Raw genomic sequence first — 20,807 nt, forward strand, 5'->3', positions numbered from 1 at the left:
TCGGAAAAATCGAACCCGGAGGGTCCAGTTGCATGTGGGGCTGCGTAAAGGCTCCCCTGGGGAGTTCACTTGTACCCAAAGCCTTCCTTTGGGGGCACTTTTGGATGGGCGAAAAGGGCTCGCAACGCGTTTCCTGGGGCCTGATTTTTCAGTCGTCATCGATGCCGCCTAGGTCTATTTTTAGTGTTGCTCGGAACCAGCGAACCCGGAGGGTCCAGTTGCATGTGGGGCTGCGTAAAGGCTCCCCTGGGGAGTTCTCTTGTACCCAAAGACTTCCTTTGGTGACACATTTGGATGGGCGAAAAGTGCTCGGAACGCATTTCTTGGGGCCTGATTTTTCTGTCGTCTTTGATGCCGACAAGGGGTATGTTTAGGGATGCTCGGAAACAGCGAACCCGGAGGGTCCAGTTGCATGTGGGGCTGCGTAAAGGCTCCCCTGGGGAGTTCACTTGTACCCAAAGCCTTCCTGTGGGGGCACTTTTGGATGGGCGAAAAGGGCTCGTAACGCATTTCCTGGGGCCTGATTTTTCAGTCGTCATCGATGCCGGCTAGGGCTATGTTTAGGGATGCTGAGAAACAGCGAACCCGGAGGGTCCAGTTGCATGTGGGGCTGCGTAAAGGCTCCCCTGGGAAGTTCACTTGTACCCAATGCCTTCGTTTGGGGGCACTTTTGGATGGGCGAAAAGGGCTCGTAACGCATCTCCTGGGGCCTGATTTTTCAGTCGTCATCGATGCCGGCTATGGTAATGTTTAGGGATGCTCGGAAACAGCGAACCCGGAGGGTCCAGTTGCATGTGGGGCTGCGTAAAGGCTCCCCTGGGGAGTTCACTTGTACCCAAAGCCTTCCTTTGGTGACACTTTTGGATGGTCCAAAGGGGCTTGCAACGCGTTTCCTGGGGCCTGATTTTGCAGTCGTCATCGATGCCGGCTAGGGCTATGTTTAGTGTTGCTCGGAACCAGCGAACCCGGAGGGTCCAGTTGCATGTGGGGCTGCGTAAAGGCTCCCCTGGGGAGTTCTCTTGTACCCAAAGACTTCCTTTGGTGACACATTTGGATGGGCGAAAAGTGCTCGGAACGCATTTCTTGGGGCCTGAATTTTCTGTCGTCTTTGATGCCGACAAGGGGTATGTTTAGGGATGCTCGGAAACAGCGAACCCGGAGGGTCCAGTTGCATGTGGGGCTGCGTAAAGGCTCCCCTGGGGAGTACACTTGTACCCAAAGCCTTCCTGTGGGGGCACTTTTGGATGGGCGAAAAGGGCTCGTAACGCATTTCCTGGGACCTGATTTTTCAGTCGTCATCGATGCCGGCTAGGGCTATGTTTAGGGATGCTGAGAAACAGCGAACCCGGAGGGTCCAGTTGCATGTGGGGCTGCGTAAAGGCTCCCTTGGGAAGTTCTATTGTACCCAAAGTCTTCCTTTGGGGGCACTTTTGGATGGTCCAAAGGGGCTTGCAACGCGTTTTCTGGGGCCCGGGTTTTCAGTCTTCTCCCATGCCGGCTAGTAATATATTTAGGGTTGCTCGGAAAAATCGAACCCGGAGGGTCCAGTTGCATGTGGGGCTGCGTAAAGGCTCCCCTGGGGAGTTCACTTGTACCCAAAGCCTTCCTTTGGTGACACTTTTGGATGGTCCAAAGGGGCTTGCAACGCGTTTCCTGGGGCCTGATTTTGCAGTCGTCATCGATGCCGGCTAGGGCTATGTTTAGGGATGCTCGGAAACAGCGAACCCGGAGGGTCCAGTTCCATGTGGGGCTGCGTAAAGGCTCCCCTGGGGAGTTCTCTTGTACCCAAAGTCTTCCTTTGGGGGCACATTTGGATGGGCGAAAAGTGCTCGGAACGCATTTCTTGGGGCCTGATTTTTCAGTCGTCTTTGATGCCGGCTAGGGCTATATTTAGGGATGCTCGTAAACAGCGAACCCGGACGGTCCAGTTGCATGTGGGGCTGCGTAAAGGCTCCCCTGGGGAGTTCACTTGTACCCAAAGCCTTCCTTTGGTGACACTTTTGGATGGTCCAAAGGGGCTTGAAACGCGTTTTCTGGGGCCCGGGTTTTCAGTCTTCTCCCATGCCGGCTAGTGATATATTTAGGGTTGCTCGGAAAAATCGAACCCGGAGGGTCCAGTTGCATGTGGGGCTGCGTAAAGGCTCCCCTCGGGAGTTCACTTGTACCCAAAGCCTTCCTTTGGGGGCACTTTTGGATGGGCGAAAAGGGCTCGCAACGCGTTTCCTGGGGCCTGATTTTTCAGTCGTCATCGATGCCGCCTAGGTCTATTTTTAGGGTTGCTCGGAACCAGCGAACCCGGAGGGTCCAGTTGCATGTGGGGCTGCGTAAAGGCTCCCCTGGGGAGTTCTCTTGTACCCAAAGTCTTCCTTTGGTGACACATTTGGATGGGCGAAAAGTGCTCGGAACGCAATTCTTGGGGCCTGATTTTTCTGTCGTCTTTGATGCCGACAAGGGGTATGTTTAGGGATGCTCGGAAACAGCGAACCCGCAGGGTCCAGTTGCATGTCGGGCTGCGTAAAGGCTCCCCTCGGGAGTTCACTTGTACCCAAAGTCTTCCTTTGGTGACACTTTTGGATGGTCCATAGGGGCTTGCAATGCGTTTCCTGGGGCCTGATTTTTCAGTCGTCTTCGATGCCTGCCAGGGCTATGTTTAGGGATGCTGAGAAACAGCGAACCCGGAGGGTCCAGTTGCATGTGGGGCTGCGTAAAGGCTCCCCTGGGGAGTTCACTTGTACCCAAAGCCTTCCTGTGGGGGCACTTTTGAATGGGCGAAAAGGGCTCGTAACGCATTTCCTGGGGCCTGATTTTTCAGTCGTCATCGATGCCGGCTAGGGCTATGTTTAGGGATGCTGAGAAACAGCGAACCCGGAGGGTCCAGTTGCATGTGGGGCTGCGTAAAGGCTCCCCTGGGGAGTTCTATTGTTCCCAAAGCCTTCCTTTGGGGGCACTTTTGGATGGGCGAAAAGGGCTCGGAACGCATTTCTTGGGGCCTGATTTTTCAGTCGTCATCGATGCCGGCTAGGGCTATGTTTAGGGATGCTCGGAAACAGCGAACCCGGAGGGTCCAGTTGCATGTGGGGCTGCGTAAAGGCTCCCCTGGGAGTTCTCTTGTACCCAAAGCCTTCCTTTGGGGGCACTTTTGGATGGTCCAAAGGGGTTTGCAACGCGTTTTCTGGGGCCCGGGTTTTCAGTCTTCTCCCATGCCGGCTAGTGATATATTTAGGGTTGCTCGGAAAAATCGAACCCGGAGGGTCCAGTTCCATGTGGGGCTGCCTAATGGCTCCCCTGGGGAGTTCTCTTGTACCCAAAGCCTTCCTTTGGGGGCACATTTGGATGGGCGAAAAGGGCTCGGAACGCATTTCCTGGGGCCTGATTTTTCAGTCGTCATTGATGCCGGCTAGGGCTATGTTTAGGGATGCTCGGAAACAGCCAACCCGGAGGGTCCAGTTGCATGTGGGGCTGCCTAAAGGCTCCCCTGGGGAGTTCACTTGTGCCCAAAGCCTTCCTTTGGGGGCACTTTTGGATGGGTGAAAATGGCTCGCAGCACCTTTCCTGGGGCCTGATTTTTCAGTCGTCATCGATGCCGGCTAGGGCTATGTTTAGGGATGCTCGGAAACAGCGAACCCGGAGGGTCCAGTTGCATGTGGGGCTGCGTAAAGGCTCCCCTGGGGAGTTCTCTTGTACCCAAAGTCTTCCTTTGGGGGCACTTTTGGATGGGCGAAAAGGGCTCGGAACGCATTTCCTGGGGCCTGAGTTTTCAGTCGTCATCGATGCCGGCTAGGGCTATGTTTAGGGATGCTCGGAAACAGCGAACCCGGACGGTCCAGTTGCATGTGGGGCTGCGTAAAGGCTCCCCTGGGGAGTTCACTTGTACCCAAAGCCTTCCTTTGGGGGCACTTTTGGATGGGCGAAAAGGGCTCGTAACGCATTTCCTGGGGCCTGATTTTTCAGTCGTCATCGATGCCGGCTAGGGCTATGTTTAGGGATGCTCGGAAACAGCGAACCCGGAGGGTCCAGGTGCATGTGGGGCTGCGTAAAGGCTCCCCTGGGGAGACCACTTGTACCCAAAGCCTTCCTTTGGTGACACTTTTGGATGGTCCAAAGGGGCTTGCAACGCGTTTCCTGGGGCCTGATTTTTCAGTCGTCTTCGATGCCGGCTAGGGCTATGTTTCGGGATGCTCGGAAACAGCGAACCCGGAGGGTCCAGTTGCATGCGGGGCTGCGTAAAGGCTCCCCTGGGGAGTTCACTTGTACCCAAAGCCTTCCTTTGGTGGCACTTTTGGATGGTCCAAAGGGGCTTGCAACACGTTTTCTGGGGCCCGGGTTTTCAGTCTTCTCCCATGCCGGCTAGTGATATATTTAGGGTTGCTCGGAAAAATCGAACCCGGAGGGTCCAGTTCCATGTGGGGCTGCGTAAAGGCTCCCCTGGGGAGTTCACTTGTACCCAAAGCCTTCCTTTGGGGGCACTTTTGGATGCGCGAAAAGGGCTCGGAACGCATTTCCTGGGGCCTGATTTTTCAGTCGTCATCGATGCCGGCTAGGGCTATGTTTAGGGATGCTCGGAAACAGCGAACCCGGAGGGTCCAGTTGCATGTGGGGCTGCCTAAAGTCTCCCCTGGGGAGTTCACTTGTACCCAAAGCCTTCCTTTGGGGGCACTTTTGGATGGGTGAAAATGGCTCGCAGCACCTTTCCTGGGGCCTGATTTTTCAGTCGTCATCGATGCCGGCTAGGGCTATGTTTAGGGATGCTCGGAAACAGCGAACCCGGAGGGTCCAGTTGCATGTGGGGCTGCGTAAAGTCTCCCCTGGGGAGTTCACTTGTACCCAAAGCCTTCCTTTGGTGGCACTTTTGGATGGTCCAAAGGGGCTTGCAACGCGTTTCCTGGGGCCCGGATTTTCAGTCTTCTCCCATGCCGGCTAGTGATATATTTAGGGTTGCTCGGAAAAATCGAACCCGGAGGGTCCAGTTGCATGTGGGGCTGCGTAAAGGCTCCCCTGGGGAGTTCTCTTGTACCCAAAGCCTTCCTTTGGGGGCACTTTTGATGGGCGAAAAGGGCTCGGAACGCATTTCCTGGGGCCTGATTTTTCAGTCGTCATCGATGCCGGCTAGGGCTATGTTTAGGGATGCTCGGAAACAGCGAACCCGGAGGGTCCAGTTGCATGTGGGGCTGCGTAAAGGCTCCCCTGGGGAGATCACTTGTACCCAAAGCCTTCCTTTGGGGACACTTTTGGATGGTCCAAAGGGGCTTGCAACGCGTTTCCTGGGGTCTGATTTTTCAGTCGTCTTCGATGCCAGCTAGGGCTATGTTTAGGGATGCTCGGAAAAATCGAACCCGGAGGGTCCAGTTGCATGTGGGGCAGCGTAAAGGCTCCCCTGGAAAGTTCTCTAGTACCCAAAGCCTTTTTTTGGGGGCACTTTTGGATGGGCGAACAGGGTTCGGAACACGTTTCCTGGGGCCTGATTTATCAGTCGTCTTCGATGCCGGCTAGGGATATGTTTAGAGATGCTCGGAAACAGCGAACCCGGAGGGTCCAGTTGCATGTGGGGCTGTGTAAAGGTTCCCCTGGGGAGTTCACTTGTACCCAAAGCCTTCCTTTGGGGGCACTTTTGGATGCTCCAAAGGGGCTCGCAACGCATTTCCTGGGGCCTGATTTTTCACTCGTCTCTGATGACGGCTAGGGCTACGTTTAGGTTTGCTTGGAAACAGCGAACCCGGAGGGTCCAGTTGCATATGGTGCTGCGTAAAGGCCCCTCTGGGAACTTCAGATGTACCCAAAGCCTTTTTTTGGGGGCAATTTTGGATGGGCGAAAGGGGCTCGCAACGCATTTCCTGGGGCCTGATTTTTCAGTCGTCTTCGATGCCGGCTAGGGCTATGTTTAGGGATGCTCGGAAAAATCGAACCCGGAGGGTCCAGTTGCATGTGGGGCTGCGTAAAGGCTCCCCTGGGGAGTTCACTTGTACCCAAAGCCTTCGTTTGGTGACACTTTTGGATGGGTGAAAAGGGCTCGGAACGCATTTCCTGGGGCCTGTTTTTTCAGTCGCCTTCGATGCCGGCTAGGGCTATGTTTAGGGATGCTCAGAAACAGCGAACCCAGAGGGTCCAGTTGAATGTGGGGCTGCGTAAAGGCTCCCCTGGGGAGTTCACTTGTACCCAAACCTTCCTTTGGTGGCACTTTTGGATGGTCCAAAGGGGCTTGCAACACGTATTCTGGGGCCCGGGTTTTCAGTCTTCTCCCATGCTGGCTAGGGCTACGTTTAGATTTGCTCAGGAACAGCGAACCCGGAGGGTCCAGTTGCATGTGGGGCTGCGTAAAGGCTCCCCTGGGGAGTTCACTTGTACCCAAAGCCTTCCTTTGGGGGCACTTTTGGATGCTCCAAAGGGGCTCGCAACGCATTTCCTGGGGCCTGATTTTTCAGTCGTCATTGATGCCGGCTAGGGCTATGTTTAGGGATGCTCGGAAACAGCCAACCCGGAGGGTCCAGTTGCATGTGGGGCTGCCTAAAGGCTCCCCTGGGGAGTTCACTTGTGCCCAAAGCCTTCCTTTGGGGGCACTTTTGGATGGGTGAAAATGGCTCGCAGCACCTTTCCTGGGGCCTGATTTTTCAGTCGTCATCGATGCCGGCTAGGGCTATGTTTAGGGATGCTCGGAAACAGCGAACCCGGAGGGTCCAGTTGCATGTGGGGCTGCGTAAAGGCTCCCCTGGGGAGTTCTCTTGTACCCAAAGTCTTCCTTTGGGGGCACTTTTGGATGGGCGAAAAGGGCTCGGAACGCATTTCCTGGGGCCTGAGTTTTCAGTCGTCATCGATGCCGGCTAGGGCTATGTTTAGGGATGCTCGGAAACAGCGAACCCGGACGGTCCAGTTGCATGTGGGGCTGCGTAAAGGCTCCCCTGGGGAGTTCACTTGTACCCAAAGCCTTCCTTTGGGGGCACTTTTGGATGGGCGAAAAGGGCTCGTAACGCATTTCCTGGGGCCTGATTTTTCAGTCGTCATCGATGCCGGCTAGGGCTATGTTTAGGGATGCTCGGAAACAGCGAACCCGGAGGGTCCAGGTGCATGTGGGGCTGCGTAAAGGCTCCCCTGGGGAGACCACTTGTACCCAAAGCCTTCCTTTGGTGACACTTTTGGATGGTCCAAAGGGGCTTGCAACGCGTTTCCTGGGGCCTGATTTTTCAGTCGTCTTCGATGCCGGCTAGGGCTATGTTTCGGGATGCTCGGAAACAGCGAACCCGGAGGGTCCAGTTGCATGCGGGGCTGCGTAAAGGCTCCCCTGGGGAGTTCACTTGTACCCAAAGCCTTCCTTTGGTGGCACTTTTGGATGGTCCAAAGGGGCTTGCAACACGTTTTCTGGGGCCCGGGTTTTCAGTCTTCTCCCATGCCGGCTAGTGATATATTTAGGGTTGCTCGGAAAAATCGAACCCGGAGGGTCCAGTTCCATGTGGGGCTGCGTAAAGGCTCCCCTGGGGAGTTCACTTGTACCCAAAGCCTTCCTTTGGGGGCACTTTTGGATGCGCGAAAAGGGCTCGGAACGCATTTCCTGGGGCCTGATTTTTCAGTCGTCATCGATGCCGGCTAGGGCTATGTTTAGGGATGCTCGGAAACAGCGAACCCGGAGGGTCCAGTTGCATGTGGGGCTGCCTAAAGTCTCCCCTGGGGAGTTCACTTGTACCCAAAGCCTTCCTTTGGGGGCACTTTTGGATGGGTGAAAATGGCTCGCAGCACCTTTCCTGGGGCCTGATTTTTCAGTCGTCATCGATGCCGGCTAGGGCTATGTTTAGGGATGCTCGGAAACAGCGAACCCGGAGGGTCCAGTTGCATGTGGGGCTGCGTAAAGTCTCCCCTGGGGAGTTCACTTGTACCCAAAGCCTTCCTTTGGTGGCACTTTTGGATGGTCCAAAGGGGCTTGCAACGCGTTTCCTGGGGCCCGGATTTTCAGTCTTCTCCCATGCCGGCTAGTGATATATTTAGGGTTGCTCGGAAAAATCGAACCCGGAGGGTCCAGTTGCATGTGGGGCTGCGTAAAGGCTCCCCTGGGGAGTTCTCTTGTACCCAAAGCCTTCCTTTGGGGGCACTTTTGATGGGCGAAAAGGGCTCGGAACGCATTTCCTGGGGCCTGATTTTTCAGTCGTCATCGATGCCGGCTAGGGCTATGTTTAGGGATGCTCGGAAACAGCGAACCCGGAGGGTCCAGTTGCATGTGGGGCTGCGTAAAGGCTCCCCTGGGGAGATCACTTGTACCCAAAGCCTTCCTTTGGGGACACTTTTGGATGGTCCAAAGGGGCTTGCAACGCGTTTCCTGGGGTCTGATTTTTCAGTCGTCTTCGATGCCAGCTAGGGCTATGTTTAGGGATGCTCGGAAAAATCGAACCCGGAGGGTCCAGTTGCATGTGGGGCAGCGTAAAGGCTCCCCTGGAAAGTTCTCTAGTACCCAAAGCCTTTTTTTGGGGGCACTTTTGGATGGGCGAACAGGGTTCGGAACACGTTTCCTGGGGCCTGATTTATCAGTCGTCTTCGATGCCGGCTAGGGATATGTTTAGAGATGCTCGGAAACAGCGAACCCGGAGGGTCCAGTTGCATGTGGGGCTGTGTAAAGGTTCCCCTGGGGAGTTCACTTGTACCCAAAGCCTTCCTTTGGGGGCACTTTTGGATGCTCCAAAGGGGCTCGCAACGCATTTCCTGGGGCCTGATTTTTCACTCGTCTCTGATGACGGCTAGGGCTACGTTTAGGTTTGCTTGGAAACAGCGAACCCGGAGGGTCCAGTTGCATATGGTGCTGCGTAAAGGCCCCTCTGGGAACTTCAGATGTACCCAAAGCCTTTTTTTGGGGGCAATTTTGGATGGGCGAAAGGGGCTCGCAACGCATTTCCTGGGGCCTGATTTTTCAGTCGTCTTCGATGCCGGCTAGGGCTATGTTTAGGGATGCTCGGAAAAATCGAACCCGGAGGGTCCAGTTGCATGTGGGGCTGCGTAAAGGCTCCCCTGGGGAGTTCACTTGTACCCAAAGCCTTCGTTTGGTGACACTTTTGGATGGGTGAAAAGGGCTCGGAACGCATTTCCTGGGGCCTGTTTTTTCAGTCGCCTTCGATGCCGGCTAGGGCTATGTTTAGGGATGCTCAGAAACAGCGAACCCAGAGGGTCCAGTTGAATGTGGGGCTGCGTAAAGGCTCCCCTGGGGAGTTCACTTGTACCCAAACCTTCCTTTGGTGGCACTTTTGGATGGTCCAAAGGGGCTTGCAACACGTATTCTGGGGCCCGGGTTTTCAGTCTTCTCCCATGCTGGCTAGGGCTACGTTTAGATTTGCTCAGGAACAGCGAACCCGGAGGGTCCAGTTGCATGTGGGGCTGCGTAAAGGCTCCCCTGGGGAGTTCACTTGTACCCAAAGCCTTCCTTTGGGGGCACTTTTGGATGCTCCAAAGGGGCTCGCAACGCATTTCCTGGGGCCTGATTTTTCACTCGTCTCTGATGACGGCTAGGGCTACGTTTAGGTTCGCTCAGGAACAGCGAACCCGGAGGGTCCAGTTGCATATGGTGCTGCGTAAAGGCCCCTCTGGGAACTTCAGATGTACCCAAAGCCTTCCTTTGGGGGCACTTTTGGATGGGCGAAAAGGGCTCGGAACGCATTTCCTCGGGCCTGATTTTTCAGTCGTCTCTAATGACGGCTCGGGCTATGTTTAGGGATACTCGGAAACAGCGAACCCGGAAGGTCCAGTTGCATGTGGGGCTGTGTAAAGGCTCCCCTGGGGAGTTCTCTTGTACCCAAAGCCTTCCTTTGGGGGCACTTTTGGATGGTCCAAAGGGGCTTGCAACACGTTTCCTGGGCCCTGATTTTTCAGTCGTCTTCGATGCCGGCTAGGGCTATGTTTAGGGATGCTCGGAAACAGCGAACCCGTAGGGTCCAGTTGCATGTGGGGCTGTGTAAAGGCTCCCCTGGGGAGTTCACTTGTACCCAAAGCCTTCCTTTGGGGGCACTTTTGGATGGGCGAAAAGGGCTCGGAACGCATTTCCTGGGGCCTGATTTTTCAGTTGTCATCGATGCCGGCTAGGGCTATGTTTAGGGATGCTCGGAAACAGCGAACCCAGAGGGTCCAGCTGCATATGGGGCTGCGTAAAGGCTCCCCTGGGGAGTTCTCTTGTACCCAAAGCCTTCCTTTGGGGGCACTTTTGGATGTGCGAAAAGGGCTCGTAACGCATTTCCTGGGGCCTGATTTTTCAGTCGTCATCGATGCCGGCTAGGGCTATGTTTAGGGATGCTCGGAAACAGCGAACCCGGAGGGTCCAGTTGCATGTGGGGCTGCGTAAAGGCTCCCCTGGGGAGTTCACTTGTACCCAAAGCCTTCCTTTGGGGGCACTTTTGGATGGGCGAAAAGGGCTCGGAACACATTTCCTGGGGCCTGATTTTTCAGTCGTCTTCATTGCCGGCTAGGGCTATGTTTAGGGATGCTCAGAAACAGCGAACCCGGAGGGTCCAGTTGCATGTGGGGCTGCCTAAAGGCTCCCCTGGGGAGTTCTCTTGTACCCAAAGTCTTCCTTTGGGGGCACTTTTGGATGGTCCAAAGGGGCTTGTAACGCATTTCCTGGGGCCTGATTTTTCAGTTGTCTTCAATGCCGTCTAGGGCTATGTTTAGGGATGCTCGGAAACAGCGAACCCGGAGGGTCCAGTTGCATGTGGGGCTGTGTAAAGGCTCCCCTGGGGAGTTTACTTGTACCCAAAGCCTTTGTTTGGGGGCACTTTTGGATGGGTGAAAAGGGCTCGCAACGCATTTCCTGGGGCCTGATTTTTCAGTCGTCTTCGATGCCGGCTAGGGCTATGTTTAGGGATGCTAGGAAACAGCGAACCCGGAGGGTCCAGTTGCATGTGGGGCTGCGTAAAGGCTCCCCTGGGGAGTTCACTTGTACCCAAAGCCTTCCTTTGAGGGCACTTTTGGATTGTCCAAAGGGGCTCGCAACTCGTTTCCTGGGGCCTGATTTTTCAGTCGTCATCGATGCCGGCTAGGGCTATGTTTAGGGATGCTCGAAAACAGCGAACCCGGAGGGTCCAGTTGCATGTGGGGCTGCGTAAAGGCTCCCCTGGGGAGTTCACTTGTACCCAAACCTTCCTTTGGTGGCACTTTTGGATGGTCCAAAGGGGCTTGCAACGCGTATTCTGGGGCCCGGGTTTTCAGTCTTCTCCCATGCTGGCTAGGGCTACATTTAGATTTGCTCAGGAACAGCGAACCCGGAGGGTCCAGTTGCATGTGGGGCTGCGTAAAGACTCCCCTGGGGAGTTCTCTTGTACCCAAAGCCTTTTTTTGGGGGCACATTTGGATGGGCGAACAGGGCTCGGAACACGTTTCCTGGGGCCTGATTTATCAGTCGTCTTCGATGCCGGCTAGGGCTATGTTTAGGGATGCTAGGAAACAGCGAACCCGGAGGGTCCAGTTGCATGTGGGGCTGCGTAAAGGCCCCTCTGGGAACTTCAGATGTACCCAAAGCCTTCCTTTGGGGGCACTTTTGGATGGGCGAAAAGGGCTCGTAACGCATTTCCTGGGGCCTGATTTTTCAGTCGTCTTCGATGCCGGCTAGGGCTATGTTTAGGGATGCTCGGAAACAGCGAACCCGGAGGGTCCAGTTGCATGTGGGGCTGCGTAAAGGCTCCCCTGGGGAGTTCACTTGTACCCAAACCTTCCTTTGGGGGCACTTTTGGATGGTCCAAAGGGGCTTGCAACGCGTATTCTGGGGCCCGGGTTTTCAGTCTTCTCCCATGCTGGCTAGGGCTACATTTAGATTTGCTCAGGAACAGCGAACCCGGAGGGTCCAGTTGCATGTGGGGCTGCGTAAAGACTCCCCTGGGGAGTTCTCTTGTACCCAAAGCCTTTTTTTGGGGGCACATTTGGATGGGCGAACAGGGCTCGGAACACGTTTCCTGGGGCCTGATTTATCAGTCGTCTTCGATGCCGGCTAGGGCTATGTTTAGGGATGCTAGGAAACAGCGAACCCGGAGGGTCCAGTTGCATGTGGGGCTGCGTAAAGACTCCCCTGGGGAGTTCTCTTGTACCCAAAGCCTTTTTTTGGGGGCACATTTGGATGGGCGAACAGGGCTCGGAACACGTTTCCTGGGGCCTGATTTTTCACTCGTCTCTGATGACGGCTAGGGCTACGTTTAGGTTTGCTAGGAAACAGCGAACCCGGAGGGTCCAGTTGCATATGGTGCTGCGTAAAGGCCCCTCTGGGAACTTCAGATGTACCCAAAGCCTTCCTTTGGGGGCACTTTTGGATGGGCGAAAAGGGCTCGTAACGCATTTCCTGGGGCCTGATTTTTCAGTCGTCTTCGATGCCGGCTAGGGCTATGTTTAGGGATGCTCGGAAACAGCGAACCCGGAGGGTCCAGTTGCATGTGGGGCTGCGTAAAGGCTCCCCTGGGGAGTTCACTTGTACCCAAACCTTCCTTTGGTGGCACTTTTGGATGGTCCAAAGGGGCTTGCAACGCGTATTCTGGGGCCCGCGTTTTCAGTCTTCTCCCATGCTGGCTAGGGCTACGTTTAGGTTTGCTCGGAAAAATCGAACCCGGAGGGTCCAGTTGCATGTGGGGCTGCGTAAAGGCTCCCCTGGAAAGTTCTCTAGTACCCAAAGCCTTTTTTGGGGGGCACTTTTGGATGGGCGAAAAGGGCTCGGAACACGTTTCCTGGGGCCTGATTTATCAGTCGTCTTCGATGCCGGCTAGGGCTATGTTTAGGGATGCTAGGAAACAGCGAACCCGGAGGGTCCAGTTGCATGTGGGGCTGCGTAAAGGCTCCCCTGGGGAGTTCACTTGTACCCAAAGCCTTCCTTTGGGGGCACTTTTGGATGGTCCAAAGGGGCTCGCAACGCATTTCCTGGGGCCTGATTTTTCACTCGTCTCTGATGACAGCTAGGGCTACGTTTAGGTTTGCTCAGAAACAGCGAACCCGGAGGGTCCAGTTGCATATGGTGCTGCGTAAAGGCCCCTCTGGGAACTTCAGATGTACCCAAAGCCTTCTTTTGGGGGCACTTTTGGATGGGTGAAAAGGTCTCGGAACGCATTTCCTGGGGCCTGATTTTTCAGCTGTCTTCGATGCCGGCTAGGGCTATGTTTAGGGATGCTCGGAAACAGCGAACCCGGAGGGTCCAGTGTCATGTGGGGCTGCGTAAAGGCTCCCCTGGGGAGTTCACTTGTACCCAATGCCTTCCTTTGGTGACACTTTTGGATGGTCCAAAGGGGCTTGCAACGCGTTTTCTGGGGCCCGGGTTTTCAGTCTTCTCCCATGCCGGCTACTGATACATTTAGGGTTGCTCGGAAAAATCGAACCCGGAGGGTCCAGTTGCATGTGGGTCTGCATAAATGCTCCCCTGGGGAGTTCTCTTGTACCCAAAGCCTTCCTGTGAGGGCACTTTTGGATGGGCGAAAAGGGCTCGGAACGCATTTCCTGGGGCCTGATTTTTCAGTCGTCTTTGATGCCGGCAAGGGCTATGTTTAGGGATGCTCGGAAACAGCGAACCCGGAGGGTCCAGTTGCATGTGGTGCTGCATAAAGGCTCCCCTGGGGATTTCACTTGTATCCAAAGCCTTCCTTTGGTGACACTTTTGGATGGTCCAAAGGGGCTTGCAGCGCGTTTCCTGGGGCCTGATTTTTCAGTCGTCTTCGATGCCGGCTAGGTTTAGGGATGCTCGGAAAGAGTGAACCCGGAGGGTCCAGTTGCATGTGGGGCTGTGTAAAGGCTGCCCTGGGGAGTTGTCTTGTACCCAAAGCCTCTCTTTGGGGGCACTTTTGGATGGGCGAAAAGGGCTCGTAACGCATTTCCTTGGGTTTGATTTTTCATACGTCATCGATGCCGGCTAGGGCTATGTTTAGGGATGCTCAGAAAAAGCGAACCCGGAGGGTCCAGTTGCATGTGGGGCTGCGTAAAGGCTCCCCTGGAGAGTTCTCTTGTACCCAAAGCCTTTTTTGGGGGGCACTTTTGGATGGGCGAAAAGGGCTCGTAACGCATTTCCTGGGGCCTGATTTTTCATTCGTCATCGATGCCGGCTAGGGCTATGTTTAGGGATGCTCGGAAACAGCGAACCCGGAGGGTCCAGTTGCATGTGGGGCTGCGTAAAGGCTCCCCTGGGGAGTTCACTTGTACCCAAAGCCTTCCTTTGGTGACACTTTTGGATGGTCCAAAGGGGCTTGCAACGCGATTTCTGGGGTCCGGGTTTTCAGTCTTCTCCCCTGCCGGCTAGTGATATATTTAGGGTTGCTCGGAAAAATCGAACCCGGAGGGTCCAGTTGCATGTGGGGCTGCGTAAAGGCTCCCCTGGGGAGTTCACTTGTACCCAAAGCCTTTTTTTGGGGGCACTTTTGGATGGGCGAAAAGGGCTCGGAACACGTTTCCTGGGGCCTGATTTTTCACTCGTCTCTGATGACGGCTAGGGCTACGTTTAGGTTTGCTAGGAAACAGCGAACCCGGAGGGTCCAGTTGCATATGGTGCTGCGTAAAGGCCCCTCTGGGAACTTCAGATGTACCCAAAGCCTTCCTTTGGGGGCACTTTTGGATGGGCGAAAAGGGCTCGTAACGCATTTCCTGGGGCCTGATTTTTCAGTCGTCTTCGATGCCGGCTAGGGCTATGTTTAGGGATGCTCGGAAACAGCGAACCCGGAGGGTCCAGTTGAATGTGGGGCTGCGTAAAGGCTCCCCTGGGGAGTTCACTTGTACCCAAAGCCTTCCTTTGGGGGCACTTTTGGATGCTCCAAAGGGGCTTGCAACGCGTATTCTGGGGCCCGGGTTTTCAGTCTTCTCCCATGCTGGCTAGGGCTACGTTTAGATTTGCTCAGGAACAGCGAACCCGGAGAGTCCAGTTGCATGTGGGGCTGCGTAAAGGCTCCCCTGGGGAGTTTTCTTGTACCCAAAGCCTTCCTTTGGTGACACTTTTGGATGGTCCAAAGGGGCTCGCAACGCATTTCCTGGGGCCTGATTTTTCACTCATCTCCGATGACGGCGAGGGCTACGTTTAGGTTTGCTCAGGAACAGCGAACCCGGAGGGTCCAGTTGCATGTGGGGCTGCGTAAAGGCTCCCCTGGGGAGTTCTCTTGTACCCATGTGGTGTAAATGCCTGAAGTAACTAGGAAAATAAAACTAACATTCATGTTTTTAAGGAAAAGGTGCAGCATTGAAGAGGCTTTCAGGGTAGGGCATAACTGCATTCCCTAGGCTCCCAACCTTAGATGCTATCGCGCTGGGGAAACTTGGTGTGCTAGCTCTAAGGAACACCACGGAGCGTGGAGTGGAGTGGAGACACCACGGCTAGGCTCTGTAATCAGGTGGGGCCTCGATTGTTCTTGTGCACAAAGCTGCACTTTTTGCCACCCTAAGCCAAAGACCTGTCATGTTTTGACAAATGCTGTACCCTAGTGTACTTTTTGCTCATTGTAATATCATTATAATACCAAAACACACCTCCATCCCAAAAGCTACCCGCCTCCAAGGTGCGACCACCCCTCACTGAGCATGCGCTCTGAATTTCTCGGAGCCTATTACTTTAAACGGAGACGGGAAAACTTTACACCAATCATAACTAAGATATGCTTGACTAGAGCCACTCAAGCTCCACCTAAAAGATAGAAAATAATATAAATTGGCCCAAGAGAGAGGGGATGTTAGGGAAGATACCATCGTCAGGGGAGATACCATCCCGAGGACATACAACATCCTTAGGACCTCCTGACTCCTGGGATCAGTCGACGGGCTGAGCCTCTCTTCCCCCCCCATTGGGACGCCTTTGGGTGAGATCTGAATATTTGCTTATAAATCTCTATAGAGTCTTTGATCCTTTTAACGCGTTTATTTCTAGGCTGCACACCTGTAACACCTGTAACACCTGTAACACCTGTAACACCTGTAACACTTATAACATCTGTAACACCTGTAACACCTGTAACACCTGTAACACCTGTATAACATCTGTAACACCTATAACACCTGTGTATTTCATGCATACTAGCTTGCTTTTGCAGATAGTCACTATCACCGGCAATCCAAAAGAACCGGATTATCTGTTGCTGTAATAAACCATACTTGATTGCATTGTGATAGCTCTCATTAATGGAACTAGGGTGAGGGTGGTTATCCGTGATAGTTCAGTGTTCTGAATCTAACCAGACCCCCAGACGGTTAATGCATTGTTGGTGAATGTCTGAACGGACCCCCAGGTGGTTAATACGTTTTTGGTGAATGTCTGAGCGGACCCCCAGGCGGTTATTACGTTTTTGGTGAATGTCCGAACGGACCCCCAGTTTTGGTGAATGTCCGACTGGTTCAGTACTCTGAATCCAACCGGGCCCGTAACGGTTAATCACCTACACCCCTTTAACGCGACAACCCAAAGCCTTCCTTTGGGGGCACTTTTGGATGGTCGAAAAGGGCTCGCAACGCATTTCCTGGGGCCTGATTTTTCAGTCGTCTTCGATGCCGGCTAGGGCTATGTTTAGGGTTGCTCGGAAACAGCGAACCCGGAGGGTCCAGTGTCATGTGGGGCTGCGTAAAGGCTCCCCTGGGGAGTTCTCTTGTACCCAAAGCCTTCCTTTGGTGACACTTTTGGATGGTCCAAAGGGGCTCGCAATGCGTTTTCTGGTTCCTGGTTTTTCAGTCTTCTCCCATGCCGGCTAGGGATATTTTTAGGGTTGCTCGGAAAAATCGAACCCGAAGGGTCCCGTTGCATGTGGGGCTGCGTAAAGGCTCCCCTGGGGAGTTCACTTGTACCCAAAGCCTTCCTTTGCCGGTACTTTTGGATGCTCCAAAGGGGCTCGGAACGCATTTCCTGGGGCCTGATTTTTCACTCGTCTCCGATGACGGCTAGGGCTACGTTTAGGATTGCTCAGGAACAGCGAACACAGAGGGTGCAGTTGCATGTGGGGCTGCGTAAAGGCTCCCCTGGGGAGTTCTCTTGTACCCAAAGCCTTCCTTTGGTGACACTTTTGGATGGTCCAAAGGGGCTCGCAATGCGTTTTCTGGTTCCTGGTTTTTCAGTCTTCTCCCATGCCGGCTAGGGATATATTTAGGGTTGCTCGGAAAAATCGAACACGAAGGGTTCAGTTGCATGTGGGGCTGCGTAAAGGCTCCCCTGGGGAGTTCTCTTGTACCCAAAGCCTTCCTTTGGTGACACTTTTGGATGGTCCAAAGGGGCTTTCAACGCGTTTTCTGGGGCCCTGTTTTTCAGTCTGCTCCCATTCCGGCTAGGGATATATTTAACCTTAATGTGAAAGAGCGTACACTGTGTGTCAAGGTGCATGTGGGGCTGCGTAAAGGCTCCCCTGGGGAGTTCAGTTGTGCCAAATGCCTTCCTTTGGGGGCACTTTTGGATGGGCGAAAGGGGCTCGCAACGCATTTCCTGGGGCCTGATTTTTCACTCATCTCCGATGACGGCGAGGGCTACGTTTAGGTTTGCTCAGGAACAGCGAACCCGGAGGGTCCAGTTGCATGTGGGGCTGCGTAAAGGCTCCCCTGGGGAGTTCTCTTGTACCCATGTGGTGTAAATGCCTGAAGTAACTAGGAAAATAAAACTAACATTCATGTTTTTAAGGAAAAGGTGCAGCATTGAAGAGGCTTTCAGGGTAGGGCATAACTGCATTCCCTAGGCTCCCAACCTTAGATGCTATCGCGCTGGGGAAACTTGGTGTGCTAGCTCTAAGGAACACCACGGAGCGTGGAGTGGAGTGGAGACACCACGGCTAGGCTCTGTAATCAGGTGGGGCCTCGATTGTTCTTGTGCACAAAGCTGCACTTTTTGCCACCCTAAGCCAAAGACCTGTCATGTTTTGACAAATGCTGTACCCTAGTGTACTTTTTGCTCATTATAATATCATTATAATACCAAAACACACCTCCATCCCAAAAGCTACCCGCCTCCAAGGTGCGACCACCCCTCACTGAGCATGCGCTCTGAATTTCTCGGAGCCTATTACTTTAAACGGAGACGGGAAAACTTTACACCAATCATAACTAAGATATGCTTGACTAGAGCCACTCAAGCTCCACCTAAAAGATAGAAAATAATATAAATTGGCCCAAGAGAGAGGGGATGTTAGGGAAGATACCATCGTCAGGGGAGATACCATCCCGAGGACATACAACATCCTTAGGACCTCCTGACTCCTGGGATCAGTCGACGGGCTGAGCCTCTCTTCCCCCCCCATTGGGACGCCTTTGGGTGAGATCTGAATATTTGCTTATAAATCTCTATAGAGTCTTTGATCCTTTTAACGCGTTTATTTCTAGGCTGCACACCTGTAACACCTGTAACACCTGTAACACCTGTAACACTTATAACATCTGTAACACCTGTAACACCTGTAACACCTGTAACACCTGTATAACATCTGTAACACCTATAACACCTGTGTATTTCATGCATACTAGCTTGCTTTTGCAGATAGTCACTATCACCGGCAATCCAAAAGAACCGGATTATCTGTTGCTGTAATAAACCATACTTGATTGCATTGTGATAGCTCTCATTAATGGAACTAGGGTGAGGGTGGTTATCCGTGATAGTTCAGTGTTCTGAATCTAACCAGACCCCCAGACGGTTAATGCATTGTTGGTGAATGTCTGAACGGACCCCCAGGTGGTTAATACGTTTTTGGTGAATGTCTGAGCGGACCCCCAGGCGGTTATTACGTTTTTGGTGAATGTCCGAACGGACCCCCAGTTTTGGTGAATGTCCGACTGGTTCAGTACTCTGAATCCAACCGGGCCCGTAACGGTTAATCACCTACACCCCTTTAACGCGACAACCCAAAGCCTTCCTTTGGGGGCACTTTTGGATGGTCGAAAAGGGCTCGCAACGCATTTCCTGGGGCCTGATTTTTCAGTTGTCTTCGATGCCGGCTAGGGCTATGTTTAGGGTTGCTCGGAAACAGCGAACCCGGAGGGTCCAGTGTCATGTGGGGCTGCGTAAAGGCTCCCCTGGGGAGTTCTCTTGTACCCAAAGCCTTCCTTTGGTGACACTTTTGGATGGTCCAAAGGGGCTCGCAATGCGTTTTCTGGTTCCTGGTTTTTCAGTCTTCTCCCATGCCGGCTAGGGATATTTTTAGGGTTGCTCGGAAAAATCGAACCTGAAGGGTCCCGTTGCATGTGGGGCTGCGTAAAGGCTCCCCTGGGGAGTTCACTTGTACCCAAAGCCTTCCTTTGCCGGTACTTTTGGATGCTCCAAAGGGGCTCGGAACGCATTTCCTGGGGCCTGATTTTTCACTCGTCTCCGATGACGGCTAGGGCTACGTTTAGGATTGCTCAGGAACAGCGAACACAGAGGGTGCAGTTGCATGTGGGGCTGCGTAAAGGCTCCCCTGGGGAGTTCTCTTGTACCCAAAGCCTTCCTTTGGTGACACTTTTGGATGGTCCAAAGGGGCTCGCAATGCGTTTTCTGGTTCCTGGTTTTTCAGTCTTCTCCCATGCCGGCTAGGGATATATTTAGGGTTGCTCGGAAAAATCGAACACGAAGGGTTCAGTTGCATGTGGGGCTGCGTAAAGGCTCCCCTGGGGAGTTCTCTTGTACCCAAAGCCTTCCTTTGGTGACACTTTTGGATGGTCCAAAGGGGCTTTCAACGCGTTTTCTGGGGCCCTGTTTTTCAGTCTGCTCCCATTCCGGCTAGGGATATATTTAACCTTAATGTGAAAGAGCGTACACTGTGTGTCAAGGTGCATGTGGGGCTGCGTAAAGGCTCCCCTGGGGAGTTCAGTTGTGCCAAATGCCTTCCTTTGGGGGCACTTTTGGATGGGCGAAAGGGGCTCGCAACGCGTTTTCTGGGGCCCGGTTTTTTAGTCTTCTCCCATGCCGGCTAGGCCTATATTTAATCTTAATGTGAAGTAGCGTACACGGAGTGTCAAGGTGCATTAGGGTGAGGGTGAGTTTGTGGGTGAGGGTGAGGGTTGTTATGGTTAGGGGTTAGGGTTAGGGTTAGCGTTAGCGTTAGGGTTAGGGTTCAGGTTCGGGTTAGGTTTCGGGTTTGGGTTTGAGTTAGGGTTTCGGTTCGGGTTTGGCTTAGGGTTCGGGTTCGGGTTTGTGTTCGGGTTCGGGTTTGTGTTCGGGTTCGGGTTTGTGTTCGGGTTCGGGTTCGTGTTTGGGTTAGGGTCCGGGTTCGGGATCGGGTTAGGGTCCGGGTTAGGGATCGGGTTAGGGTCCGGGTTAGGGATCGGGTTAGGGTCCGGGTTCGGGTTCGGGTGCTGGTTCGGGTTAGGGTTCGGGTGCGGCGCCGCCTGGACACATTTTAGCACGGCACCGCCCAGACACATTTAAGCGCAACGCTGCCCGGACACATTTTAGCGCGGCACCGCCTGGACACATTTAAGCGCAACGCCGCCGGACACATTTTAGCGGGTCAGCGGCATTTGCGGGGCTCACCGGGGGGGGGTCCATGGGGCTTGGGGGGACCCCAAGGGGAGGGGGGGGAACCAAAATGAGGGGGGAACCAAGTGTGCGGGGTGCGGTTGCCGGGGGGACGCATTTGCAAGGCACAACAGGGGGGGGTCCATGGGGCTTGGGGGGACCTCAAGGGATGGGGGGAAAGGGAACCAAAATGAGGGGGGAACCAAGGGTGAGGGGTGCGCTTGCCTGGGGGACGCATTTGCGGGGCGCACCGTGGGGGGGGGAACCAAAATGAGGGGGGAACCAAGTGTGCGGGGTGCGGTTGCCAGGGGGTTAGGGTTAGGGATAGGGTTAGGCTTAGGGTTCATTAGGGTTAGGGTTAGGGTTAAGGTTAGTGTTAGGGTTAGGGATAGGGTTAGGCTTAGGGTTCGTTAGGGTTAGGGTTAGGGTTAGGGTTAGGGCTTAGGGT

This window comes from Anas platyrhynchos, chromosome 30, assembly GCF_047663525.1.
Source record: "Anas platyrhynchos isolate ZD024472 breed Pekin duck chromosome 30, IASCAAS_PekinDuck_T2T, whole genome shotgun sequence".
NCBI lineage: Eukaryota > Metazoa > Chordata > Aves > Anseriformes > Anatidae > Anas > Anas platyrhynchos.